We start from the raw sequence: 9740 nt of genomic DNA, 5'->3' as shown, positions 1-9740 counted from the left end.
TCTGCTCTGAGTGTGCGCTTGTTCACTTCCCTTCAGGTCACTTGTTCACTTCCCTTCAGGTCACTTGTTCACTTCCCTTCATGCATGTGGAGGAGTGCACACTTTGGGAGAAATCCCTCTCCGTACATGCAGTGGTATGGTGGACACCATGTAAGCCAAGCACTGCCCTCTTAAAGCATCACACTCATATCGCATAATACGCAATGTCAAGGGAGAACCAACCCACCCCATCATGTCTGCAGTGTATGGGATACATGGATAGTAGACGATCTGTTTGATAGCTTTTAGAAACATTTTGAACAGTATTTATTCAAGATCAATATGTCTTTCAAACTTAGCTATGTTTTAAATACTATTTCTCTTGGTGATATTATATGCCAGGCATTTACCTCAAAGGGGTCTTTGCCATTCATCACATCTGACATGGTCACCCTGTCCAGGTGCTTATAGCCATTCTGTTTCTCATGTAGCATACCAAGGCCTACAAACCAAAGTACTAGAAATTGATAGTGAAATGGATTGAATCCATATAGCCAGTTTGTATAATAAATAACACTAAGTTTATCAAAAACATTTTTAGATTAGATTAATTGTCACTTATTTTTATTAATAATAGTAAATATTAGTTATCATAGAAAATTTAAAAAATCATAAAGTTTGAGGAGCTTTTATTATTCTCAAGCTGTTCACCAAGGTTCAGAAACAGAGTGTTTCCTCTTCATTGACATTACTGTTGAAGATATATGTTGCTTGTGGTACCATCCAATAAAGCGAAGTTCTTCCAGGGCATTTTCTGTGTTTCCAATATTTTAGAGTGATGTATTACAAATACAGCTTATGTCTTTGTTTATTGATTATGCCAGCATATGAGTGCATTCAAATGGGGAACTTCCAAGTTTCATTTAATGTAAATCATAATACACTTTAAATTAATATTGTGACGTATCGCTAAGACCTCCGCCTAGCCATCAAACAGGCAAAAGGACAATATCGGAATCCTATTATACCTGCTCCGACGCTCGACACACGTGGCAGGGGCTACAGTGCATTACGGACTACAAATGAAGCCCTAGCCGTGACTTGCCCAACGATACCTCTCTACCAGACAAACTCAATGTCTTTTATGCACACTTCGACAAAGAACAACGAGGAGCCCTGCATAAGGCTCCCCGCTAATCCGTAGGACTCGGTGATCTCTCTCTCCGAGGCTAACATGAGTAAGGTTTTTACAGGTCAACACATGTAAGGCCACAGGGCAAGACGATATTCCAAGGAGTGTCCTCAGGGCATGTGCAGACCAGCTGGTAGGTGTATTCAGATATGTTCAACCTCTCAATGTCCCAGTCTGTAATCCCCACATTTCAATCTAACTACCATCATTCAGTCCAAGATGGCGTAGCAGTAAGACGTGTCGTGTCCCTTGTCCCGTGTATATATCGTCTTTTTTCGTTTTTACATATTTTTTTCTTCGCATATCTTTTAAAACATTTTGCTAAACCTCAGCTTCCAAATACTCTCCTGCAACCCACCTCACCCAATGTAGCTATTTTTTTCCTAAAGTATTTATATTTACTTCGGAACCGGAACCCCTCAACTGAAGCTAGCCAGCTAACTACCAGCTATGCTAGCGGTCTCCAGCTAACCGGTCATCAGCTAACCTTTAGCTCGGAAAGCTCTTGCCAGTTCGAACAACGCGACTCTAACCAGAGCATAACGGACCTATTTATTTTTTATCCCCGGATACCCACCGCAGCTCTTTTTTTCCCTAAAGTATTTATATTACTTCGGAACCGGAACCCCTCAACTGAAGCTAGCCAGCTAACTACCAGCTATGCTAGCGGTCTCCAGCTAACCGGTCATCAGCTAACCTTTAGCTCGGAAAGTTCTCGCCAGTTCGAACAACGCGACTCTAACCAGAGCATAACGGACCTATTTATTTTTTATTTTTTTATTTTTTATCCCCGGATTCCCACCGCAAACGGAACATCTTTCAGCTGGATTTTCACAACTAGTTATTTAGCTAACCCGCAACCCCGGATGATGACTGCTGGCTAGCGTTTCCACCCACTTAGCCTGAAGCTAGCCCCGCCAGAGCCCCTGTGCTACCACCGTAGCATACTCCAGGGCTACAATAACTACCACCGCAGCATACTCCTGGGCTACAATTACCCGGACCCACGACCGGTCTATCGATGTCACCGCATGAAGAGGAATAAACAGACTCACCCCATCGCGACGTCCCCCAAAGGCTAACTCTCTAGCCCTTGCTATCTCCTTGCTTGCTATTTCGGCCTGCTAACTGCCAGCTTGTTTAGCCCCGGTCCGCTAACTGCTACCTTGTTTAGCCCCGGCCTATTAACTGTTAGCTTGTTAGCACAGGCCTGCTAACCGTCTGAATCGCCGCGTCCCAAACACTCACTGGACCCATATTTACTCTCTTATCTCTTTTCGATTTTTAATTTGTTTATACCTTCCGGTAACCTGCCTCACCCAATGTGATACGGAATCGCTATTATTTTTAATTTTTAGAACACACTCAAGAACCTCCAGAAGCTAACCAGCTAACTAGCTACAAGCTATTTAGTCATTGTTAGTTTTTTTAACCTGGATAACACTCACTAATCCAGCTTCCCTGCCCCCTGGACACTGATCACTTGGCTACATAGCTGATGCACGCTGGACTGTCCATTAATCACGGTACTCCATTCTGCTTGTTTATGTTTTATCTGTTGGCCCCGTTGCCTAGTCAACGCCATTTTACCTGCTGTTGTTGTGCTAGCTGATTAGCTGTTGTTGTCTCACCTACTGTTTTAGCTAGCTTTCCCAATTCAACATTTACATTTACATTTAAGTCATTTAGCAGACGCTCTTATCCAGAGCGACTTACAAATTCAACACCTGTGATTACTGTATGCCTCGCTGTATGTCTCTCTCAAATGTCAATATGCCTTGTATACTGTTGTTCAGGTTAGTTATCATTGTTTTAGTTCACAATGGAGCCCCTAGTTCCACTCTTCATACCCCTGATACCTCCTTTGTCCCACCTCCCACACATGCGGTGACCTCACCCATTACAACTAGCATGTCCAGAGATACAACCTCTCTCATCATCACCCAGTGCCTGGGCTTACCTCCGCTGTACCCGCACCCCACCATACCCCTGTCTGCGCATTATGCCCTGAATATATTCTACCATGCCCAGAAACCTGCTCCTCTTATTCTCTGTCCCCAATGCTCTAGGCGACCAGTTTTGATAGCCTTTAGCCGCACCCTCATACTACTCCTTCTCTGTTCCGCGGGTGATGTAGAGGTAAACCCAGGCCCTGCACGTCCCCAGGCACCCTCATTTGTTGACTTCTGTGATCGAAAAAGCCTTGGTTTCATGCATGTCAACATCAGAAGCCTCCTCCCTAAGTTTGTTTTACTCACTGCTTTAGCACACTCTGCTAACCCTGATGTCCTTGCCGTGTCTGAGTCCTGGCTCAGGAAGGCCACCAAAAATTCAGAGATTTCCATACCCAACTATGACATCTTCCGTCAAGATAGAACTGCCAAAGGGGGAGGAGTTGCAGTCTACTGCAGAGATAGCCTGCAAAGTAATGTCATACTTTCCAGGTCCATACCCAAACAGTTCGAACTACTAATTTTGAAAATTACTCTCTCCAGAAATAAGACTCTCACTGTTGCCGCCTGCTACCGACCCCCCTCAGCACCCAGCTGTGCCCTGGACACCATTTGTGAATTGATCACCCCCCATCTAGCTTCAGAGTTTGTTCTTTTAGGTGACCTAAACTGGGATTTGCTTAACACCCCGGCAGTCCTACAATCTAAGCTAGATGCCCTCAATCTCACACAAATCATCAAGGAACCCACCAGGTACAACCCTAACTCTGTAAACAAGGGCACCCTCATAGACGTCATCCTGACCAATTGGCCCTCCAGATACACCTCCGCTGTCTTCAACCAGGATCTCAGCGATCACTGCCTCATTGCCTGTATCCGCTACGGAGCCGCAATCAAACGACCACTTCTGTGAGCAGGCCTTCCTAATCGACCTGTCCCGGGTATCCTGGAAGGACATTGACCTCATCCCGTCAGCTGAGGATGCCTGGTCATTCTTTAAAAGTAACTTCCTCACCATTTTAGATAAGCATGCTCCGTTCAAAAAATGCAGAACCAAGAACAGTTACAGCCCTTGGTTCACTCCAGACCTGACTGCCCTCGACCAGCACAAAAACATCCTGTGGTGGTCTGCAATAGCATCGAATAGTCCCCGCGATATGCAACTGTTCAGGGAAGTCAGGAACCAATACACGCAGTCAGTCAGGAAAGCTAAGGCCAGCTTCTTCAGGCAGAAGTCTGCATCCTGTAGCTCCAACTCCAAAAAGTTCTGGGACACTGTGAAGTCCATGGAGAACAAGAGCACCTCCTCCCAGCTGCCCACTGCACTGAGGCTAGGTAACATGGTCACCACCGATAAATCCATGATTATCGAAAACTTCAACAAGCATTTCTCAACGGCTGGCCATGCCTTCCGCCTGGCTACTCCAACCTCGGCCAACAGCTCCGCCCCCACCGCAGCTTCTCGCCCAAGCCCTTCCAGGTTCTCCTTTACCCAAATCCAGATAGCAGATGTTCTGAAAGAGCTGCAAAACCTGGACCCGTACAAATCAGCTGGGCTTGACAATCTGGACCCTCTATTTCTGAAACTATCCGCCGCCATTGTCTTAACCCCTATTACCAGCCTGTTCAACCTCTCTTTCATATCGTCTGAGATCCCCAAGGATTGGAAAGCTGCCGCAGTCATCCCCCTCTTCAAAGGGGGAGACACCCTGGACCCAAACTGTTACAGACCTATATCCATCCTGCCCTGCCTATCTAAGGTCTTCGAAAGCCAAGTCAACAAACAGGTCACTGACCATCTCGAATCCCACCGTACCTTCTCCGCTGTGCAATCTGGTTTCCTAGCCGGTCACGGGTGCACCTCAGCCACACTCAAGGTACTAAATGATATCATAACCGCCATCGATAAAAGACAGTACTGTGCAGCCGTCTTCATCGACCTTGCCAAGGCTTTCGACTCTGTCAATCACCATATTCTTATCGGCAGACTCAGTAGCCTCGGTTTTTCGGATGACTGCCTTGCCTGGTTCACCAATTACTTTGCAGACAGAGTTCAGTGTGTCAAATCGGAGGGCATGCTGTCCGGTCCTCTGGCAGTCTCTATGGGGGTGCCACAGGGTTCAATTCTCGGGCCGACTCTTTTCTCTGTATATATCAATGATGTTGCTCTTGCTGCGGGCGATTCCCTGATCCACCTCTATGCAGACGACACCATTCTATATACTTCCGGCCCGTCCTTGGACACTGTGCTATCTAACCTCCAAACAAGCTTCAATGCCATACAACACTCCTTCCGTGGCCTCCAACTGCTCTTAAACGCTAGTAAAACCAAATGCATGCTTTTCAACCAATCGCTGCCTGCACCCGCATGCCCGATGAGCATCACCACCCTGGATGGTTCCGACCTTGAATATGTGGACACCTATAAGTACCTAGGTGTCTGGCTAGACTGTAAACTCTCCTTCCAGACTCATATCAAACATCTCCAAATGAAAATCAAATCAAGAGTCGGCTTTCTATTCCGCAACAAAGCCTCCTTCACTCACGCCGCCAAACTTACCCTAGTAAAACTGACTATCCTACCGATCCTCGACTTCGGCGATGTCATCTACAAAATTGCCTCCAACACTCTACTCAGCAAACTGGATGCAGTTCATCACAGTGCCATCCGTTTTGTCACTAAAGCACCTTATACCACCCACCACTGCGACTTGTATGCACTAGTCGGCTGGCCCTCGCTACATATTCGTCGCCAGACCCACTGGCTCCAGGTCATCTACAAGTCCATGCTAGGTAAAGCTCCGCCTTATCTCAGTTCACTGGTCACGATGGCAACACCCATCCGTAGCACGCGCTCCAGCAGGTGTATCTCACTGATCATCCCTAAAGCCAACACCTCATTTGGCCGCCTTTCGTTCCAGTACTCTGCTGCCTGTGACTGGAACGAATTGCAAAAATCCCTGAAGTTGGAGACTTTTATCTCCCTCACCAACTTCAAACATGTGCTATCTGAGCAGCTAACCGATCGCTGCAGCTGTACATAGTCTATTTGTAAATAGCCCACCCATTTTCACCTACCTCATCCCCACACTGTTTTTATTTATTTACTTTTCTGCTCTTTTGCACACCAGTATCTCTACCTGTACATGACCATCTGATCATTTATCACTCCAGTGCTAATCTGCAAAATTGTAATTATTCGCCTACCTCCTCATGCCTTTTGCACACAATGTATATAGACTCCCCTTTTTTCCTAGTGTGTTATTGACTTGTTAATTGTTTACTCCATGTGTAACTCTGTGTTGTCTGTTCACACTGCTATGCTTTATCTTGGCCAGGTCGCAGTTGCAAATGAGAACTTGTTCTCAACTAGCCTACCTGGTTAAATAAAGGTGAAATAAAAATAAAATTAAATTCCTATCCCCAAAAAACTCCAAGCCATCCTGCCACAATAACTACCACCCTCAAGCACTCACATCTGTAATAATGAAGGGCATTGAAAGGCTGGTCATTGCACACATCAAGTCTATCATGCCAGACACCCTGGACCCAGTCCAACTTACATACTACCCCAACAGATCCATAGATGCCACAATCTCAATTGCACTCCACTCTGCCCTCTCCCACCTTGAAAAGAGCAGTGCCTATGTGAGGATTCTGTTCATTGACTACTGTTCAGCGTTCAACACCATAGTGCGCTCTAAAGTCATCACCAGGCTGGGACTGAACATCCATCTCTGCAACTTGATCCTGGACTTCCTGACGGGTTGACACCAGGTATTTGTATTTATTATGAATCCCCATTATCTGCTGCCAAAGCAGTAGCTACTCTTCCTGGGGTCCAGCAAAATTAAGGTAGTTATATACAATTTTAAATTGTATATTGTCCCACCGGGAATCAGTATCAAGAAGAAAAAAGTATGAAAATGTATGCACTGACTACTGTAAGTCGCTCTGGATAAGAGCATTACAACACATAAAAACATGAAAACACATTAAAACACATAAATACATTTCACAACAGATTTCACAACATATTAAACGTGTGCCCTCAGGCCACTACTCTACTACCACATATCTACAACACAAAACCCATGTGTACGTGTGTGTAGAGTGCGTGTGTTTTCATGTGTGTGGTGGTAAGAGTCGGCAACAACACCTCCGCCACACTGACCCTCAACACGGTGTCACCAAGGGTGTGTGCTTAGCCACCTTCTGTACTCCCTTTCCCCTTTTTCAAGCCATACGATTTCTTAAATTGTTTGTTAAATAGTTTGTCCAAATAGCTACCCGGACTAAATGCATTGACCCATATCGTGGAGAAATTAAAAGATTATGTTAATTATACTGTTAGGATTCTTAGAACTAAATTGTGTCTGTGTGAACTGAGAGGAGCTTCTGAGATTTAACTCTAGCAACTGATTTAATATGGTCTTGTCCTCTCTCAGAGCCCGCATCCCATAGAAGGAGTTGGTGTTTGTGGGAAGTCCTTCAGGAAAACATGTAACTCCACAACCTCAAAAGGAATTCCACAAGAACAAAGGTAATCCTCCAAGACAAAAAGGTAAATCCACAAGGTGGTAGGTATAGCATAAAAAGCCTCAAAAGATACTCAAAAATAAATAGACAAGAACAAAAAACAGAATTCCACAAGAGAGTCCACCGGGATTAACAAGAGCTCACAGAATACTAGGGCTGGGTGCTAACATACAAACACAGAGCAAAGAACTGAGGAAAACTAAGGGTTGAAATACAATCAGGGGAAACGAGGCACAGGTCCAAATAATAATGGGGATCAAGGGAAAACAAAAGGTCAAAATGCACAATGGGGGCATCTAGTTACCAAAAACCGGATCAACCCTGGCCAAATCCTGACAAAATCCGCTCCTTGGGCTCTCAACAAATCATCTAGGGGTGATGCATCTACCAGCTTCATTATTGCAATAATTAATCCATGTTATTAATACAGTGGCTTGCGAAAGTATTCACCCCATTGTCATTTTTCCTATTTTGTTGCCTTACAATCTGGAATTAAAATGGATTATTGGGGGGTTTGTATCATTTGATTTACACAACATACCTACCACTTTGAAGATGCTAAATATTTTTTATTGTGAAACAAACAAGAAATAAGACAAAAAAACAGAAGACTTGAGTGTACATAACTATTCACACCCCCCAAATTCAATACTTTGTAGAGCCACCTTATGCAGCAATTTCAGCTGCAAGTCTCTTGGGGTATGTCTCTATAAGCTTGGCACATCTAGCCATTGGGATATTTGCCCATTCTTCAAGGCAAAACCGCTCCAGCTCCTTCCAGTTGGATGGGTTCTGCTGGTGTACAACAATCTTTAAGTCATACCACAGATTGTCAATTAGATATAGGCCTGGGCTTTGACTAGGCCATTCCAAGAAATGTACATATTTCCCCTTAAACCACTCAAGTGTTGCTTTAGCAGTATGCTTAGGGTCATTGATGTGCTGGAAGGTGTACCTCCATCCCAGTCTCAAATCTCTGGAAGACAAACAGGTTTCACTCAAGAATTTTCCTGTATTTCGCACCATCCATCATTCCCTTAATTCTGACCAGTTTCTCAGTCCCTGCCGATGAAAAACATCCCCACAGCATGATGCTGCCACCACCATGCTTCACTGTGGGGATCGTGTTCTCAGGGTGATGAGAGGTGTTGGGTTTGCGCCAGACATAGCGTTTTCCTTGATGGCCAAAAAGCTCAATTTTAGTCTTATCTGACCAGAGTACCTTCTTCATATTTTTTGGTGAGACTCCCACATGCCTTTTGGCGAACACCAAACATGTTTGCTTATTTTTTCTTTAAGAAATTGCTTTTTTCTTTTTCTGGCCACTCTTCCGTAAAGCCCAGCTCTGTGGAGTGTATGACTTAAAGTGGTCCTATGGACAGATACTCCAATCCCCACTGTGGATCTTTGCATTTCCTTCAGGGTTATATTTGGTCTCTTTGTTGCCTCTCTGATTAATGCCCTCCTTGCCAGGTCCATGAGTTTTGGTGGGTGGCCCTCTCTTGGCAGGTTTGTTGTGGTGCCATATTATTTCATTTTTTAAATAATGGATTTAATGGTGCTCCGTGAGATGTTCAAAGTTGTTTCAGATATTTTTTATAACTCAACCCTGATCTGTACTTCTCCATAACTTTGTTTTTGACCTGTTTGGAGAGATCCTTGGTCTTCATAGTGCCGCTTGCTTGGTGGTGCCGCTTGCTTGGTGGTGCCGCTTGCTTGGTGGTGCCGCTTGCTTGGTGGTGCCGCTAGAATTTTTTGAAACAATACATTTTTTTCATTTCACTTCACCAATTTGGTCTATTTTATGTGTCCATTACATGAAATGCAAATAAAAATCAATTTAAATTACAGGTTGTAATGCAACAAAATAGGAAAAACGCCAAGGGGGTGAATACTTTTGCAAGGCACTGTATGTTTTGAATAAAGTAATATTCTGATTGACCTTGTCTCTCCTCATTATTGATTAGAATTTCCACAACACCCCTTTTTGCACTAACATTTTTTACTCATAACATGCTTCTGCTACTGTTTACTATCTGTCACTTTATTTCTAGTTATATCTACCTCAATTACCTCAT

This window comes from Oncorhynchus masou, chromosome 24 (genome assembly GCF_036934945.1).
Source record: "Oncorhynchus masou masou isolate Uvic2021 chromosome 24, UVic_Omas_1.1, whole genome shotgun sequence".
Classification (NCBI taxonomy): domain Eukaryota; kingdom Metazoa; phylum Chordata; class Actinopteri; order Salmoniformes; family Salmonidae; genus Oncorhynchus; species Oncorhynchus masou.
This window is presented reverse-complemented; position numbering follows the sequence as displayed.